The 21,152-nt window shown below is 36.3% G+C and overlaps 1 pseudogene; it reads left to right on the forward strand.

Moving 5' to 3' along the window:
- Window positions 1–18,420, forward strand: part of LOC135209329 (neuronal acetylcholine receptor subunit alpha-7-like) — a 30,990-nt pseudogene extending 12,570 nt beyond the window's left edge.
- The last annotated feature ends 2,732 nt before the right edge of the window (window positions 18,421–21,152 follow it).

Below are 21,152 nucleotides of genomic sequence, written 5' to 3' on the forward strand. Positions count from 1 at the left end.
CTTAAATTAGTGTACTATAAACTAAGAACGAGAAGTGAATGAAGACAGAATAAGAGGAATAAGAAGGGTGAAATATACTGAAACAAAAGGACCTATCTAGACTTAGCAAGGATCCCCATATATTTATAAAAACAAATATTCTATCACACGTTTTACACTGTTTTATACTGTTTTTAAAAACGAAAGCCTTAGACTAATCCTTGCAATAACCAAATCGATTAATTAATAAGCTTCGCCCTATTATAGTGAGTAAATTGTTTTTTTCTTGCATGCGTATGACGCATTAACACATTTATTCAATCCTCAGGCAAAATAAATGCAGAGATATTATATGGAATTCCAGCACAGAAGTAGTAATAATCAACATTCCATGTAAGAGCTTCAAGCGGCAAAAAATTATTTAGTTGAACTGGAAAGGGTATCATTCTTGGCCACCCTTCACATCCCCCTGCAGAGTTGTTGGGATTCGAGGCTTCTAGAAAGCACGTTTGAGGCTCCCTTTTCAGTTCTGGGCGATGTTGAAATACTCAGTCTGATATTCTATAACCTAATCTTTGTTAGCAACAGAATCAGCTCATTAGGAGAAGTGAATGTTACCGGGTAAAAGGTCCTACACTTGTGAATGCAATTGGTAAACAACAATGTTCTTGTGTCTGGACAAATATGGTCCACTCAGATACCTTCTTGTAGTTCCCATGTTGTTGGGGGCGAAGTGTGGAAAATTCTCTGCAATACTGTCATCATTGCTTCGAAAGAATACTTTCTTCGAATTGCAAGAAGTCTTTGTAGCACACCGCCTATAAGCAGTAGTCTTTGAGGCAGGATGGCCATCACTCACCTGTGTGATCTATGAGAAAAAGACCAATTTTCTTTTGCCTTAAGTTGAAACAGCTCATCTTGACTCCTTCCTGCTACTGTCCCTCAAGATTTTATATTTTCTAGATTCTGAGGAGCATCTTCCAGGGGCTGAAAGGATTTATGACACCCATATGAGCCATATAGAAGGGAATTTCACATCTTCCAAGTGATTGGAGAAAACTTGGATTGTTTAAAAAAAAGAAAAGAAAAGTGGCACATCAGTTTAAAGCATTTTGGTTGCTTCCGTTTACTTGCAATCAACACTCGACTATTTGCTGAAAATACTCTTGTCTATATAGTTGTTTTTAACATTGACTTCATATTGCGAGTTAACATATTTCACAGAAATACACGCTACAGCCTATTTACTGCTTCAGGAGGTGCCAATATTTGCAAAAGACTTGATAGATGGCTGTAACAAGAAAACTTCACAATTAAAGGTACTATGTCTCAAAGGACTAATGATTTTCCAAATTTTATTATTGGCAACAATGGTATTTCAACATGTTTCCGCACTCTTGTTTAGAATCTTTCTCCTTGTGTAAGATCCTTTTGTAAATTACTAATATTTACAAAAGCTTTAACCCCCAAAGATCCAAAATGCCCGTTAACTGTATCTTGGATTGAAGGCATCTTTTTAATGATGAAATTAATTAGAGAAAATAACGGAATGAGACACCAATGCTCTGTACCAACAAAGATGAATATCATCTTTAAACTTTCATACCAAATAGATTTTATCTGCGCTACGTGTGTTTATCTGCCTCCTTTGGATGTGAGAGAGAGAGAGAGAGAGAGAGAGAGAGAGAGAGAGAGAGAGAGAATTTTATTGGTCTCATTTCAAAGTACAATGCAGCCTATTTCTGATCATCCGTCGACAAGAATGTCCCAACTTTTGGAGCAGCCCGAACACTTGCCAACTGGAAGACGTTCCCCTCACCAATGGGCCCCCCTCTCCCACTCCCCCAACCTCCCTTTGCCCCCCATGATTCCTTGGACTACTTGATAAAGGGAGCTGAGCTCCTGAACTTCGACTACTCTGTTACCTAAGAATCATTTCCTCTGAGTCTAAATCAAATTATCTTTGGCATAATTCAGTTGGTGCAAAAAGATTGTTACGTGGAAAATATTGGGTTGTTGGATAATACAATTTTATTTAAAGATTAATTTCACTGTACACATAACTTGTCTATCAATAATCATCAAAGCTGTTTATATCGGCCTAAACGATAAATAATTCAACGAGAGATGAAATTCTCCGAAGACAAATAACTAGACGGTAAAAGGGAAACTTTCGCATTTCATCCACTTCCAAGATCCTCGAAACGGCCGTTTGAAGCAATTACCTGACCTTCCAGTTTAGGTCTCGAGTGAGGGCTTCGGTGATGCAATGGTTGCTAAAAATAGCACAGACGCCTAAATGAACTCTGCTTGGTTAAGCAATCGCTTCTTCTGATTACGATGTACTCTGGAAGGGAAGGGAATATACAGTCTGGAACCTATGACGTCTTTCAGCGCTGGAAAGGAAATTGGCAGTAAAAGGTGTGGAAGGTGTAACAGGAGCAAAACCTTAAAGCAGTTGCACTTCGAAATAGTTGTTTGGGGAGGGTGGATAGCAAGATGGAAGAAAGATAATATGAATGGAGGTACTGTAAAAGGAATTATATAGGTAACAGCTAGTGGTCGAAGGGACGTTGCAAAGAACCATTAGGAATGCCGACAGTGCACCCTGTGAGGCGCACTGAAGGCACTAACCCCCTGCGGAGATGATACACTTTTGTTCTACGGCAAGACAACTACCTTACTGCAGATTCGTAATTAGAAGTAAAATGGTAACAAATGAACATTAATCATGATGTATTTCAAACTAAAGCCAATACAACAAACGCTATAGGATGTCAGTCCCTCCAGCAATTTACAGTATTCTTATCTCACTTTTCGAAAATTGAATACTCGACGCAAATATGTTGCTCGAAAATTAATAATTAATGCGCAGGTGACATTCGAACTAAAAAAAAAAATAAAAAAAAAAAATAAAATAAAATAAAAAAAAAAAACCTTGGAGGTGAGGAGGAATGAAAGAGCTCTGTCCCCAATAGATTAGGCTGCTGCCGATTCCAAGTTCTGTCCATGATTTTTCATACTCGAACATTTTTATATATATATAAAAAAACACGCACACACACAGAAACTAACTACGAATTTTTGTTTACTTAGCAGAAAGTACTCAGTTCTTGTAATAAAACTCGCTAATTGCTTTCGTGAGCGGTAGGCAGGACAGGGCTGCAGGTAAACGGCGTAGGTAGGAGAAGAGGAATAAGAGTAATAAGAGGAAGTCGAAAAAGAAAGTCAATACAGACAAAGAGAATTAGGCGCGATTAGTCTATTTTTCGTGCTGCTGCCTATTTTAGTCTCGGCGAAACCGAACTCCAGGCAAAGAGGTCAGGATAAATAACAAGGCTTTTTACATTTCGAAATGAAGCCAATTTAATTATACGAGTCAGAATTAACATACTTCAACGCGGTTGAGATGGCTATTATGACGCAAATCTCTAATGAGTTATACCAAAGGGAAAAAATATTCCTGAATTTAACATTAAATATAAATATGACAATAAAGTTTTATGATATTCAATGTTAATTCCTTTCATTCATAATGAGTGGTTTCCAATGACGTGTGTTGGAGATTTAGAAGACTATTGCCTAAGTATTTTTTTCTTCCTTTTTTCGTAATTCCTCTTCAACTATTTCCTGTCTCTGGAAGTATTGTGCCTGAAAATTCTCTCTCAATTTTTTAATTATAGGAGTTCAATCAGTTTTCGTAAATCTCAAGCTAATTACTCCCTTGAGTCTGACTTTGCTTGGCGCTTCTCAATTCAAGGTTTCCAGTCTTTCACTCTGCTTGATCAAACATTACTGTTTTCATTTTTAGTTTTCAGAAAACGTAAATTATTGCGGTGGCTTTGTTTTCCGTCCGCACTTTTTCTATCGCCTTCAGATCTTAAAAACTACTGAGGCTAGAGGGCTGCAAATTGGTACGTTGATCATCCGCCCTCCAATCATCAAACACATCAAATTGCAGCCCTCTAGCCTCGGTAGATTTAATCTATTTAAGGTTAAAGTTCGCATCTGGGGAGCAATTGAAGCACTACTGGTCGTAGCTGATAGCTTTATATAGCATTAGACTTTGTACAGAAAACTCGATTGCGCAGCAGAAACTTCAGCGCATTTTTAACTTGTTTATTATTCATCTCATTTTACATATTCCTTCAAACTGGATAAAAAGTAATATTATGAGCTGCTAATTCGGCAAATGAATGTTATATTGCAATACACTAGAATGTGCTTGTAATACGGATAAATTATTGCCGCCAGCAACAGACCTACTGACCTCTGGTGCAATAGGTCATGAAAAGGTCGCTGAACATTACGACCCAATTTGGTTGGATTTGCAAGGGCGCAAGAATCACAGAGAACAAAGGTTTCGGGTAACGGGGGTCAATTGGCAGTTGGTTATTTTCGAACTATTTTTGATATTTGAAATGACCCCCTCCTTTCAAATATCGAATTGAAATTTTACGTGGTGTATAAGCGCTTTACAAAGGGGAAGGAATAAAAAAAAAAAGGGGGTATATTCCACACTTGGTCCACGACACCTGTCCACTTCCGCAGCGATCAGGAATGAAGTACTACTTATGACACCATGGTTATTTTTGCGATAGCTTGTTTTATGGACATTTTAATTGGAAAGTTAACATAAGAAATTCTTTTAATAACAGGGTTGGTGATTTTTTTTATTTTTTAAAGATTAAAAAAAAATAAAAAATCGGTGATTATTTGATTTGCTTTTATTTTTTTGTTTTTATATCCTATATATATATATTATATATATATAATATAATATATATATATATATATATATATATAATATATATATATATATATATATTTTTTTTTTTTTTTTTTTTTTTTTTTTTTAGATGTTTTTTCAAAACTTTTCTCCTTAAACTGCATTTTATGACAGAATTACTATTGATTTAATCTTTTAGGTTTCCAGTTCTGGCCTAAAGTATGTACTTGCAATTTTTTTTATATCAAAATAAGTAGATGCAGCAGTTATGCTAAACTTTTTATCAACCTCCAAACCATATTTTTCAATTTGTTTGCTTTCAAATAAAAAATAAATAAAAAATCATGAGTTTTTTATTGAAAAAATCAGTGATTTAATCACTTGATTAAATCAGTTTGATTTAATCATTGCCAACCCTGTAAATTAATAGCATGCTCGAAAATATAATGAAATCACAGAATAATGATGTATGATATAAACAATACACTAAGTCTATCGGAGAGACATTACTCGTTTAACCAATATACAACCGCAACTGTTAGGTAATTATAAGGAAGGTGAGTGGTATGAGTTATACGCAATTATCACTCGCTTATAATCGGCTTTGACTATTCATCAGATCTTAATACCAAGCCTAATAATACAGTGACTACTTTAGAATCACTATTAATTTTTCAGATCATATGAGTGTAGCTGATTTACACCTCAAATTCCTTTTAACTTTCAGTGGAACCACGTTAGAACTCTGAACATCAATAGGTCACTTCCAGGGGAACGACGTTGGAACTCTGAACATAAATAAGTCACTTCCAGGGGAACGACGTTGGAACTCTGAACATAAATAAGTCACTTCCAGGGGAACGACGGAACTGTTAAGAACTCTGAACATAAATAAGTCACTTCCAGGGGTGAACCGACGTTGGAACTCTGAAACAGAAAATCAAGTCACTTTCCGAGGGGGGAACCATAGTTGGAAGGTCAAACAAAATAAGTCCTTCCATGGGAGTTTGGAACCTGAAACATAAATCACCTTCCAGGGGGAATCATAATGGAACTTTTGCAACATAATAAGTCCAATTAGAGGGGAACCATGATGTAGCTCTGTGCATAAATAAACGTTTCTATAACCCTACTTGGTGCAGTATTTACCAAACCCTTTTCTCCCTCAGGTATGTACTACGGCGTTACAATCTGCCTCGTCAGCTTCGCCTCTGGGCTGTCAGTGCTGACGCTGAACATACACCACCGGGGAATCAGAGGGCTGGAGGTTCCCACTGTGGTCAAAAAAGTAGTTTTAGGAGGAATGGCCCGACTCGTCTTCCTCCATTTTGAGCCCCCGACGTCTGTCAAGGATGATAAGACCATCCTACAAAACGTGAGTTATGCTCCACGAAAGTTCGTTACCATCAGAAACTTTCAATAGTTACATACCTCTTATTACTAAGGAAAAAGGAGAAAGGCGCTCATTACATAGGAATGGGAAAAATTCCTAAATGTTTGGGTAGTGATGAATAATGACAGCAAAATCTCTGACTTTATCCTTAAATTAATTAAATAAATATTATATATATATATATATATATATATATATATATATATATATATATATTAAAGCTACCATTAACATTACATCATATGCATAAATACGTATTTATGTATATATATATTATATATATATATATATGTGTGTGTACATAATATACATACGTATATACATACACACACATTATATATCTTCTTCTTCTTTCGACCTTATTAATTCCACTACATAGCAGGGTCGGCCGCTCGAGTCAACTTTTTCGAGCGGCCGACCCTGCTACATTATATATATATATATATATATATATATATATATATATGATATATATATATATATATATATATATCTATCTATCTATCTATATATATATATATATATATATATATATATATCTATATATGATATATATATATATATATATATATATATATATATATCTAAACACATTTATATAAACAACGACAAATGGTAGATTTCCTTTTATCATCTTACTAAAACCTGCCCAGTGTAAGACTTATGTGTCAGTTCGCGTCGTTTTAGTTTTGCACCGACCTATTTCTGGACTGTCTCCATAAACCTAACCTCTCCCTTCCTTTGATGATGAAAGACCCTTTCTAGGAAGTGATTCCAGCTCTCTCTCTCTCTCTCTCTCTCTCTCTCTCTCTCTCTCTCTCTCTCTCTCGGTTTTTCCAAAGGATTCTCAAAAGTTTCGCAACCTTTTGAGTCTCCTTTACCATTACTCTTTCCCCCAAAAAATTTTTATCATGGCGTTTATTCATGGCTCCTCTCTTCTTGCTAGTTTTAATCACTAGTCCTGAAAAGTGTCAACTTTATTCCGACGCAGGCAACCGTTGGGAATCTTTCAGAAGGACCTTAAAACAACTTACCATCTGACGGCTTATTTCCTCTTTGGATGGCGCCTGGGTGATGCCTTTTGATAAATGAGCCAAATATGCTTTCGCAGTTCTTCATTGCTGGGAAGTGTTTGGCAACTCGATCCGATTTACCATAAATGCAGTATGCATTCGCAGCACATAATGTATGCATATAGAGTTACGAGTGAATTGATAAAAACACATACATGCGTAGAGCAAGGGAAGGTTTGCTTGTTTGTCTGTATATTAACCTTCTTGCCTGCCTCTCTCTTCTTCTTTATTCTCTCTAATAAAATAATATATTTCAACAACATTCGACAGCTTTATTTAGTGTCTTTATTTTCAATTCATATCAAATTAAGAGGAGTTTCCAAACGTTAAAAGGGATATCGCAACATACGTACGTATTTTTTTTCTCTCTCTCTCTAAAACTGCATGTTTTTCCAGGCATATACGTATATATCCAATCTCAAGCAACGTACTCTTTTTGTAATCTGCTTGGAAAATTATATCATTTCCAGCTGCATCGAGGAATTAAACGGCCAAGAGGCAATTATTTCTAAGAGCCAGTTCGAGCACTGGAATAGGTTACAGTAAATGAAGTAAAACTAATGGCTAAACTCGCAGAAAGAAAAATGATGTTAATTTCCTTTTAAATCTCTCCCTCCTAAATGTTTCATTCTGACATGATTCTACAAGAGACATTTGATTGTTTTTTCTTTGCAGATTTAAGCACAATGCAGGTTAAATTTGCTGTTGGTCGGATTGCTAAAGGTAATCAATCCAAACGAATGATTCACTGAATATCAATTTTCAATCCGTTGCACCTGGGTGAATTGTGTGCCCTGTAATGTATTCATGCATTATTATTTCTGCTAATAAAGAATTTCTCCTCCATAAATGTCACTTAAACTACAAATTTTCTCTTAATTTCAACTTCTGCTTTAAAGAATTTTTCCTTCAAAAGTGTCACTTAAACTACAAATTTTCTCACTTTGATCATCCATAACTTCATCTGTAGAGAAAATAACACGAAAGGATAATAGTCATTTAAAATGATTGCCTGTGCGAGAGCAACGTAAAGTCTTCCAGGCTCCAATGCTTCAGGGCAAAGAACCGACTTCTGCTTGGAGTCAACTTGCTCCATCGTCCCAGGGTGCTCTAGATGGGGTTCAGTCGCCGTGAGACAATAACCCATTGTTTATTGTTGTTAGCGCCATAAAAGGGGTCTAAAGACCCTGCTGTTCTAGTTAGTGCTGTAGTTTAGGAAACTTACAGATACCGAGCTCAAAATAAATTGCATTTATTCGGAATAATTTTACTTCATTCACTAACCATTTCGTTAAATGAATTAGCTTATTTTCTAAAATTAAAACAAAATAACAAAAAAAGCGAAATTCAATTGAAGGTTATAGTTAGATACGAAAATCTTTAAATTCATGTAGAAATCGTTGTAGAATCTTCTGAAGCAAGAACCACAACTACAAATAGAACACAACATCGGAAACATTAATAAAACACAGAAGAAACATTAACAAGAACTATTTAAGCTCTATCGTTTCCTTAACTCTAAAATTAAATGTTTCTTTGCCCACAGGATTTAAGACCCGAACCCTGCGGTCGCACGGACTCCATGAGCATGGAAAAAATCCACATCCGCGAGTTAGATGTGACAGATAACTTCCGCATGTCACCGAGATCTGCCCAGAGGCAGCAAATGGGTCCCAACAACGATACCCCGACAGCCACGCCTACAGCAACACAGGTCACAGGTACCTCATAGAATTCCGCTTTTCAGTATGGTAGAATTCATGACGATTCACAATTAGACGACTTGCCACTGAATTTTTTTTATTTTTTTACTAAAATGATAAGTACAGAGGTGAATCGCAAAACTTCCTTGAGATAACTCGTTGACCAGGCATAAATGGAGATACATTCCCTAATACAACTTGGCTCCACCTGCTCTGGTGGCAGTCAGCCCTGCTGCAGTCAATTGTGTTGGCCTTGTTACCGCGTAGTTGGCAACTGATCAGAATCTGTAAACGGAAACGGCCAAATAAACATGCTTTCCTTTATATTTATATATATTTTTAATGTGTAAATGAAACCGTTCCTACATCTGTTAGATGGGGCGCCATAAGTAATGCTTTGTTAATCTACCTTCAACACCAATATCTCTTTATATCCCATCACCAAATGACCATGGATGGACATAAAATCCACTAGTATAACTGCAAAAAATAAAAGAGTAAATCTCTAACATGTTGAAAGATCTATAGCTTAATTAATGCTTGATATACTACTTATTGAATTAAAGAAAAATAAAAGACACCTGCCTCACTCCATTTAACTAGCAATGTCCCAACATCCCTATTTTCATCACATTAAAACATTTTTTTTGTTTAACATTTTCATACGAAAAACTTTAAATGATTTATTACTCTCTTTCTGAGGTGCAGCTCTCAATGCTGGATAGAGAATGCCATTTGAAATGTCATTCATATAAATCTCTAGCGCTTGATTCCCTGCGATAATCAACACAAACTTACATACAAACTAACTATACTTATACAGAAAGTTTTTGTTAAGGTGAATGATGAACGATTTATTATTTTTTTTTTAAATTTAGGAGAGAGTCCCTTTAATTAATTCCCCTATTCAAAATTTTATAAAATTGTTATAATTTCACTGGTTTGAGCGATAGCTGCCAGATAATATGTGAGCTGAACGATATTATTTAACGTGTTACGGCTCGTCATATCAGTTAATGAGCAGCTAACGATAGAAATTATTTTCAGCATGACTTTTTTTTTTTTCAAAACCAATGAATCGCATACTTATTATTATTCCCCACCTTTAACAGCTAACGTATAGAGCTATTTCATATCAGGAAAAGAGTATTAATACACACGATGGCAAAAAATGAAGAACGAATGAGAACAAGAGAAAATAATACGCGAAATTATTATCTAATTTCTGTGTTACTCCTAAAATTGAATTAAATATTATGATTCGTTACTCTTGTGATGGCAGAACGACCAGAAAGGCATAGGTTCGATTCCTGGTCTGTTAGGTGTACTTATGTATGTATGTATATATATATATATATATATATATATATATATATATATATATATATTTATATATATATATATATATATAATATATATATATATATATATATATATATATATATATATATATATATATATATCATAATACCTTTCAGTGTGTCATTACAAGGTGAAAGGCCAAGGCACTGAGACCTATGATGTCATCAGCGCTGAAACGGAAATTGACAGTAAAAGGTTTGAATGTTGTAACAGAAGGAAAACCTCAAAGCAATTGCACTATGATCAAGTTTTAGGATAGGGTAGAAAGTAAGATGAAGAAAGAGAATATGAAAGGAGTACAGTAAATGGAACGAAAGTGGTTGCAGCTGGTGGCCGAGGGCACGCTGCAAGAATCTTAAGTAATGCCTACAGTGCACCGCGTGAGTCAACTGACGGCATATATGAACATATATGAATGATACACGTACACGCATATAAAATTCATACATTCATACAGGTGTGGTGTCCAGCAGACATACTCAAGTCCTCTCGAAGTTATATATACACATATATATATACATACATACGTAGATACACACACACACACACACACACACACACACATATATATATATATATAAATATATATATATATATATATATATATATATATATATATTTATATATATATAATAAATATACTTGAGTACTTCTGGAAACCGAGTAAAATCACCGAGTAAAATCAGAGACTTATGGAAAAATGCGACGGAAAAAAAAGTCATACTCTGTTTCAGTGTTATAATCTCTTGCTTAAAATCCCGACTGTTGTCAAAGCTTGCAAATCAGAAAATGCGGTATTATTTTCCCTTGCACTTCAATTATTGTTTTCTCTGGAGCACACTGCCTCATTTGAAAATAAGATTTTTTTCACACAGTCAGCTTGTGTTTTCCATTGCTCTCCTTGCAAAGTGCTTTCTTTACCATTTGATGAATTTCACAGCCCATACCATGTTTTCTTTGTGGCCTCATAATTAAGTAATCCTGTCTCTGCATAATAATAAAAATAAAAAAAAGTTCTTCTGTATAAAATAATCAAAGAATTTCAATAAGAGTTCAACCATAAGTAGAGCAAAATTCTCCGTACTGTCAATTCATTTTCAGAACCATTAAACAAATCTTTAAATTTTTACTGTCATCAGACACTGATATATTAAAACTGGATGAACTCAAACCTGCGTCTGGGATGTGAATATGAAGGGATAGTTAATTCAATAGAACAATGATACATTAACTACAGGTAAATTTTTTAATAGCCTGCATCACTCATACACATAGCAGGCACATGCCCTGACAGACTCTCTCTCTCTCTCTCTCTCTCTCTCTCCCATCTCTCTCTCTCTCTCTCTCTCTTAAATAATGTGATAATGGGTAAGTGATTCAGTTACATGAAGTCATTAAAAGTCACTAAAACTTGCAAAAAAAAAAAAAAAAAAAAAAAAACAAAAAAAAAAAAAAAAAAAAAAAAAAGAAGAAGAAGAAACCGATGTGGTTAAAGTTTTCCCCTCTTCACTTTTTGACATAAAACCTCTCCGATCTATTAATGGGACGAACGAAAAAAGGACGAGGAGAAAAGAACAAGAATAAAATACATGCAGAATCTCTGTTGTCAACGTAACTGCCCCATCCTTTTACAAAGAAGTTAGGAGGGGCCCCTAACTGCGGAAGGATAGATTAAATAAATAAATTAAAAAAAAAAAACACGTTTTGACCCTCAGCCAAGACAGGAGTCCAAAGCGGGAAAAGGATACTCTGTCTCAAAATGAATTTCACTCTGTGATGTTTCCAAACAATAACATTATTTTTCTATATCCTGGTCTCATACTGAGATGATCTATTGAACGTACTGTTATACAGATGCTATCAGTATGTAAAGTACAAGTCACAATTTACTGTTACTATTAATCAATTGGTCTTAAAACAACTGCCAACGAAAATATTATATAACTTCGAATGTGCCTCAAGTAAGAAATTTGATATTTTCATCGTTTTGAAAACACTACGAAAATTACACCACACATTATGCCTTATTATTATTATTATTATTATTATTATTATTATTATTATTATTATTATTATTATTATTATTATTATTATTATCTTATTATCATTACTATATTATTATTATTATATTATTTTATTATTATTATTATATTATTATTATTATTATTATTAGATTATTATTATTATTATTATTATTATTATATGGGTAGCAGACCCTCTCTCAAGAATACTTTATTAAAAGCAATGGCTACTTTGGCAGCGTTACACTTGCAGAGATTCTTCTCTATTTTTCGAATAGCGACCTTTTCACTTCTACTTAAACAGGCTAGTAGTGTACCTAAGGAGGTCATTCGCAATGCAAAGTCAAGATTGGTGTATATATTTCCATTACAATTTTTACGGGTAAACTATGATACCGTAGTTACCAAAGTCAACAGAGAGAAAAGCCGCTATTTGGAAAATAGTGAACAAGCGTAACGCTGCTGAAGTAGCCATTGCTTTTAATAAAGTATATTATTGTTATTATAATTCATTTTTTGGCTCCCAGGTGAGACAGGAAGCCCAAATCACATGAAAACATTTATCATTATAACTTTGCCTTTCGGAAGTTTAACTGACACGCATATGCTGTATCTATTTATAGCATGACCATTCACACACACACACACACACACAAAAGGGGGAGGGGATCTACTCGTTTTCTTTTTTCATAAAACAAATCTTACCCACACCCTCGAGACCAATCCTGAACCCTGAGTACTCCTTACAAAATCTCAACCTTTTCAATCTTCATTAAATAAATAGGTACTGGGAATTTTCTGGCCCTTTTCACCTTAATCCTTTTTCGAGCGCCAGGTTGTCCATTTTAACTTCCAGTCTTATTTTTTATTTTTTTTATTTTTTTTGTCCTCGATTTATAAATAAGATGCTTTACTTCAATTCTCAAATTGAATCTGTTGCTACTTCCTCCTGATGACTAGGATATCAACCGAAGACATCAAACCTTACATTCTGATGTACGCAAGTAAAATTCACAGAATGTTTTTTTTTTTTTTTTTTTTTTTTTTTTTTTTTTTTTTGTTTTTTTTTTTTTTTTTTTTTTTTTTTTTTTTTTTTTTTTAAATAATGCAGTCGCGATGTCAGATTAAGTGGGTGAACTCAGCCCGTTACGGTCTGGTAGTTTATTCGGTAATTGCAGTCCCTTTTAGTAAAAGTTCAAGTCGAACTCTCATCGGTAATGGCCTGGCAATCCTATGTAGATAAGAGATAAGAGATATAGTCACCTATATTGTCCGACAATTTTGCAGTTTACACTTGGGGGTTCTCCTAACGGGGAAAATGTTGCAGTGTAGAGGCGGAAGTTACAAACAGGGCCGAAGGTACGGCATTGTACGTACTATTCCAATTAACGTTGTACTTCAATTAGTATAAATAAGCAATTGACACCACCATTAATCATTACATCTGCATTCTTTTGTGTAATTTTACCTCTCTCACTTGAAGGCCACAGCCCGAAAGTCTCTGGTGAGTTGGTCTACTGATTTTGCTCTGATGAATTGCTTCTCGCGAGTCGCATATTTTTTTTGTATCTGATTTGGAGAGACTTGAAATCTCTAAATCCTTTGGCCGTTTCAAGATCCTTGTAATTAAATGTAAATAGCACGTCGCTTACCAAACAAATCCATCAAAGCAATCAGTAGATCCTCAGCTTACCAAAGAGTTACGGGTATGGCACTCTAATGAGTGGCCAAAGTGTAAGGTAATCCTACAGATTTGGGGCCCAAATTCACTGCTTTACGTAAAGTGAAGATCAGCGGACAGATTTATCCAATATTTATTGAACCACGGATAACAACGAAAAATTGAGCAGCTTACCTGCTTACGGAAGCAGATTAAAAAAAAAAGGAAAAAAAAAAAAAAGGTGTGTAAATAAACAGAAACAACATCTTAGGGGTGGGGATAAGGACTCCTGAAATTATGAGAAAATCGTAAATCTCTGCTTTTGTTTTGGCAGCAAATAAACTGCGATTTTTTTCTATTTAGCAAATATACTACTGTTTGCAGGTCTGTCGAAAGAATAAAATGAAAATACGGAAGAGAACTCAAAACAAACACACATAAAAGAGCAGCGAATTTTGGACCCCTAAACTGTAAGGTTACCAAGCCTAAAAATTTATCTTACAAGATTGATCTTACAGAAACTTCTTGGTAAGAGACAACTGTCACATTCGAGTGTTTCTTGCAGAGTTCGAGCAGCACTTCGTCCGCGTTCTGAACAAGGTCTACCAGACGATCGAGAAGAACGAGATGCGTCTCGGAGAGCACGACAGACGGGAGGCAGTTAGGGTCGAGTGGCAACAGGTAGAGTTAAAGCAAGTTGGTTGACTTGTTTGCTTGTTTGTTTGTTTGTTTGTATGGTGTTTTGACGTTGCATGGAACAGTGGTTATTCAGCAACGGGACCAACGGCTTTACGTGACTTCCGAACCACGTCGAGAGTGAACTTCTATCAACAGAAATACACATCGCTCACACGTCAGTGGAATGCCCGAGAATCGAACTCGCGGCCACCGAGGTGGCAGGCCAACACCATACCAATCACGCCACTGAGGTTGACTAGTGATAAGTGGAATGGAATGGACTACCAAACGCCAAGCGCTGGGACCTAAGGCGAAAGGTTTAACAGGTGCAATCGCAAGAAAGCCTCAAAGCAGTTGCACTATGAAATAATTGTTTGGAGAGGGAGGAGAGATGGATGGAGAAAAGATAATATGAATGGAGGTACAGTAAAAGGAATGAAAGGGGTTGCAGCTCGAGACCGAAGGCACGCTGCAAAGAACCTTTATTAATGCCTACAGTACATGATAAGAGGAGCCCAGTTGCAAAAAATATGTAATATCAAATTCCAGTTACACGCAATATGTAATGCCGATTTCATATTTGTAATGCCAACTGCCAGTTACAGAGGATAAGCAATACCAAAGTCCAGTTAAATACGATCCATAATGCCCAATGTCAATTACATAAATATATATACTGGTAAAATCCAGTTAAAGACGGTATTTACTCTCATTTTCTAAATGTCGAGTTTTATTAAGCATTAATTTATTATATATTCGATTACGGATAAATTTCACCATGGCTTGCTGGCGCGATAATCAGTCAATCATATTTATAGATGTTTTGTCACTAATTCCTAAATATGACATACAGCGCTTATTTCGTTAATATACGAAATAATATGCAAATCCGAATTTCAAACAGGCATACGGGGACGAATTCATAAAACTGACATGAGGTGCTTACTTTAATCTAAAATAGTACGTATTTCCAAAAGCTTAAAACATTTCTCCTAATTATTTAATGTGTCCGCAAGTAAAATATTTCACGGGAAATTAATAACTCTATATACAAAATCATACTGATTGTATCCATTCTACACTAGAATTTTTTTTAATAACCGTGTTATCGCTTCTATCGGCTAGAATTTTTTTGATATCCGTGTTATCCTTTCTATAGGCTAGAATTTTTCTTAATATCCGTGTTATCCTTTCTAAAGGATAGAAATCTTTTTTTTTAAATATCCGTGTTATCCATTCTTTGGACTAGAATTTTTTTTAATATCCGAAGAGAGATGTTCATCGAGTGCTGGATGAAATTTCATGACAGTATATCAGTCCTAGAATTTACGTGTTGCATAACAAAAATCACGCGGAAGAATCTGCTGTATATAAATGTTAAAATTTTAAAAAGAATATGGGCACTGAAATTTATAATGTACTAAGTTCTTACTGACTGATGAAGTCACACATGACAATATGGAGAACAGAGAGAAAACTGTACACATTCAGGCTCTATTAATCACATTTCTTTTCGTATATATTTTCGCATACTTCTGAGATATGAACTACCTTATTATGACTATTTTGCCTTTTTTTTAAGGCTAGAAATTACGTGGAATATTACTGTTAGCTTGGGATATTTTGAAAAGATCTAATCGTAGTCTATACAAAGAGTATTTGTTCTTAGTGAGAGTCTGTCACTTGGAAGGCCATACCCAACACGTGTCTGTACCCCTAACGTTTCTGTGCTCCAAAAGTTTCTGCACCCCGAACGTTCCTGTAACCCAAACGTTTCTGTAACCCAAACCTTCCTGTACCCCCAATGGTTCATGTACCCCAATCGCTCATGTACCCCAACCGTTCCTGTACCCCAAACGTTTCTGTAACCCAAACATTTCTGTATTCCAACCGTTTCTGTAACCCAAACGTTCCTGTACCCAAACGTTTCTGTAACCCAAACGTTCCTATACTCCAAACGTTCCTGTACCCCAAAGTTCCTGTACCACAAACGTTCCTGTACCCCTAAATTTCCTGTTACCCAACCGTTACTGTACCCCAACCGTTCCAGTACCCCGACCGTTCCTGTACCACAACCGTTTATGTACCCCAAACGTTCCTGTACCCCAACCGTTCCTGTACCCCAAATGTTCCTGTACCCCAACCGTTCCTGTACCCCAACCGTTCATGTACCCCAAACGTTCCTGTACCCCAACTGTTCCTGTACCCCAAACCTCCATCTACCCCAATAGTTCTTGTACCCCAAATGTTCCTGACCCCAAACATTCCTGTGCCCCAACCGTTCCCCTGTACAAATTCCTTGCCCCAACCTTCCGACCCCCGAACGTTCCTGTACCCCAAATGTTCCTGTGCCCCAACCATTCCTGTACCCCGAACGTTCCTGTACCCCCAACGGTTCATGTACCACAGTCGCTCCTGTCACCCCAATCGTTTCTGCACCACAAACGTTCCTGTACCCCACCGTTCATGTACTCCAAACGTTCCTGTACCCCAAATGTTCCTGTACCAGAACCATTCCTGTACACCAAAACTTCCTCTACCCCAACCATTCCTGAACCCCAACTGTTCCTGTATCCCAAACGCTCCTGTACCCAAAATATTCCTGTACCCCAACCATTCCTGTACCCCAAACGTTCCTGTACCCTAACTGTACATGTACCCCAACGGTTTATGAACCCCAATCGTTCCTGTGCCCCAAACGTTCCTGTACCCTAAACGTTCCTGTACCGTAAACGTTCTTGTACCCCAACCGTTTCTGGTAAGTGGAGGACTACTGGATTACTCTGAGAGTTCACATACTTTTTATACTTGACTAGACCATCATTGGATTTTGGTAGAGGTTTAAGGATAATTGAGGACATCTGAGAGCCTTGTATCTTAACTTAGATGTATGAACTGGTGCAGTGTTTAGTGGTTAGCGTTGCGATATGCCACTCAGATGTCACGGGTTTGCGTCTACCCCCAGGGCGATGAAAAATCACTCGCTCTGCATCATGACCAATTAACGCTGCAGTGTGGGGTCTGTGGTGGGATGTTGAAACTAACAGTCTTTGGAAGCTTGAATTTCAAGTCAATGGTCCCTGTGTGCTTGTTCCATGTGAATCTGTTTCATCTAGTGAAATAATAATAAGTTAAGTATATACATCTTAGTTTAACCAGACCACTGAGCTGACTAACTGCTCTTATATGGCTCGGCTGAGGGATTAGATATTTTTACGTGACTAGGAACTAATTGGTTACATAGAAAAGGGTCCTACAGCTTACTGTGGGATCCGAACCACATCATATCGATAAATGAATTTCTAGTGACCAGAAATAAATTCCTCTAATTCCTTGTTGGCAGAGCGGAGAATCGAACTCCGGACTACCCAATCGGTAGGCGAGCACGTAGCCCACTCTTCCAACGAGAAACTAATGAAATAGTAACTAGAACCAGTTGATTATATAGAAACGGGAACTACAGCTTACTGTGGGATCCGAACCGCATCATATCGAGAAATTAATTTCTAATCACCAGAAGTAAATTCCTCTAATTCCTTGTTGGCAGAGCGGGGAATCGGACTCCGGACAACCGAACCGGTAGACGAGTACGTAACCCACGTCCAACGACGAACTAATGAAAAAAAAAAAAAAATAATAAATAATAAATAATAAATTATTTTCTTTGTAACAGGTGTCCCTGTGTGCGATCGCGTCCTCCTGGCCTGCTTCTTGCTGTCGACAGTCATAGCGACGACGACTATACTGTTTTCCTCGCCCCACGGTCCTTGACAACATTTCTGTCGCGTTTCTGTTTCTAGCGGAGTCAGCGAAACGAAAGGAATGAAACCTCGTCCGGAAAATTCTCAGGAGAAAATGGAGAAGCGAGACGTCTGGGCGGCCACATCTAATTGTCTAAGAAGTCGTTCAGTGTCACAACCGGTGGGGCCCCTCCCCCCGAGGGCATATCATCTTCAGCACTGGAAATCCTATAATATCGACCTAATTTTTTTTTTTCATTTATTCATTTCATTGAAGCTTCTTAGGACCTATGTGATTCCATTTTCTAAACAATGCTAACTGTTCCGTGAAATCGAAATGTCAAGCGTGGAACTGGGAGATGGATCCTTCCTTCCGTGTCACTTCGCTAAAAAAAAGAAAAAAAAATAACATGTTCTGATTAATAAAAGTTTTGGTAATTTTCATTCTATATTCTATTTCCCTTAATATGATCATTCTCACTTCTTAAAAAGTGTCAAGGGTTTATATGCATGGGCAATAAGTTACAAGTATATGAATATGTGAAAACACACGCAAGTAGACATAACACATCCACCCTTACCCTGCAAACATGTTGTCGCCCGGTTGGTGGACGGGGCAGGTAGGGGATCGGGCTTGTACAGGAGACATGACACATCCACCCTCTGGGGGCTGGCACTACTCATGTATAACATATATATAGTATCCCGGATTAAGTAGCTAAATTGAGCGAGATTTGCAAAGTTAACCAAAGAGAAAGCAGTACATAAAGAGATGGGACTTGAGATAAACCTCTGGACATTCCAAATAATTTAGACAGTAAATTACTTAGATGAAATAACACTAGATGGACTTTAATACATTTAGGAACGGTGATACCCAATAAAGATTCTCCTGATCTGAAATTTTATAAAAGACTTGAAAGATAGATCAAGCAATGAATGGGCAGACTGAATGAAAATGTATAAATCAGATCGATTACAGAGAAAATCTGCATACGAAACTAACATTCTACTAAGGCTAGTACGACCTACATTGATATTCGAACATGAATCATGATATGACAATGAAACTACGTATAAAAGAATTTGCTGAATTGTGGGAAATAAAAAAAAACCATAGGAAGAATATTATGAGCTAGATGTCTCGACAGAGTTAGAAATGACTCCATAACGGAAGGTTATTATGGAGATGAGACAATGAAGTCAGAGATATGGAGAAGGGTTGGACGTGTCCTTCGTTCCATCCCAAGGGAGAAGAGCAAGTGACGGAGTCAACTGGCTTCTGTGATGGGCTCCTGAAGGCTTCCAAGACCCAGATCCACTTTGTGGCCTCAGCTATGAGACGAGAAGCTGGCGATGAGGAGCGGCGATGACCACAAGCACATGAAAGAAGTGAGCGGCAGAAATTCACGTTTTCCGCTCAGAGTGAGGTCAAGTTCAGGTCTCAGATTTGTTTATCGATTTATCGTCTTTTCTATGCGATTTGCTCTGTCCACCAACGCCCAATAGATACCAGGTAAGAGTTTATTGCATGGGTCAACTAGCGAACAATAGGTTTATAACGAAGTGGATCCATCTGCCTGTCCTCATTAGGCGAGTAGGTTACGGACCACACCACATGGATTGTACACAAACACACACATATATATAAACGTATATATATACATCATATTCATATACATGTGTATATGTGTTCCCGCATGCCTATGAACATGCGTGAAATTTATATTAGATTCAAATTAACTAGGCCATTGTGCTTAATAAATAATATCGTACTTCAAGTAGGTAGAACAAATACGCTCAAAAACAAAAAAATCGCCATCAAATATACATCACTCTGTGTACTGTTCTGGGGTGTAGCTAAATACACGACTTGAACTATACAAAATATAATAAAGTATGCAATATTCTGCATACGGATGAAATACTTTTCAAGACAAGTACTATATAGTATATATATATATATATATATATATATATATATATATATATATATATATATATAGTACTTATATATATATAAATATATATATATATATATATATACATATATATATATATATATTATATATATATAATAATGATGATAATAATAATGATAAATGACGATATTGTACTTACAGAAATGGTCTAGAGAACAAAAACCTTTTTTAAAATACATATTTCAATATTAACATCACAATATTTTTTGTTACATCGCCAAAAATTCTCAACTTCTAATTGGTACGTCCAAAAATTCATCAATATAAACTTTGTTTTTATTTTACTTCTTTAGGTGGGTTCCAAACACCATCTGCCTACTTTACTTTACCCCTAAGAAATTTGATAGTTACCCTTTCAGAAAAAATTTTCAGGTAAGGAAACATGATAAATTTACATTGATAAAATTGTAGTGTTTTCGTCTTTTTCTTTATATAGCCAAAATACAGCATTAATACCTCTAGCCATGCTCTGCTGCAGACGGAATATAATAATGTAAACTTATTTTTCAAATCACAGAAACGAATCAAGAGATTTGCGATGCCATTTTTTAATTTCAATAACAGTGATCTTGTTTGTAGCATGTGCCTCTTGTGCAAACACACACACACACACCACACTATTAATGCTCGTCTAGATCCTTCCCAATGCAATAATGCAACCTCACCCAATTAAGGTAATTGCCTTCAATTGCTGGGATCTAGGTAAATAATATGGGGGAAACGGCCTTTCTATGAACATTAGGGAAACTTGGATGGTTGGAAATTAATCTTATACGAATAATTGTCGTCTACCAATGGTAGCCAGGCCATGGCTCCAAAAGTGTGGTCCTAA

Source organism: Macrobrachium nipponense, chromosome 37 (genome assembly GCF_015104395.2).
Source record: "Macrobrachium nipponense isolate FS-2020 chromosome 37, ASM1510439v2, whole genome shotgun sequence".
Lineage (NCBI taxonomy): Eukaryota > Metazoa > Arthropoda > Malacostraca > Decapoda > Palaemonidae > Macrobrachium > Macrobrachium nipponense.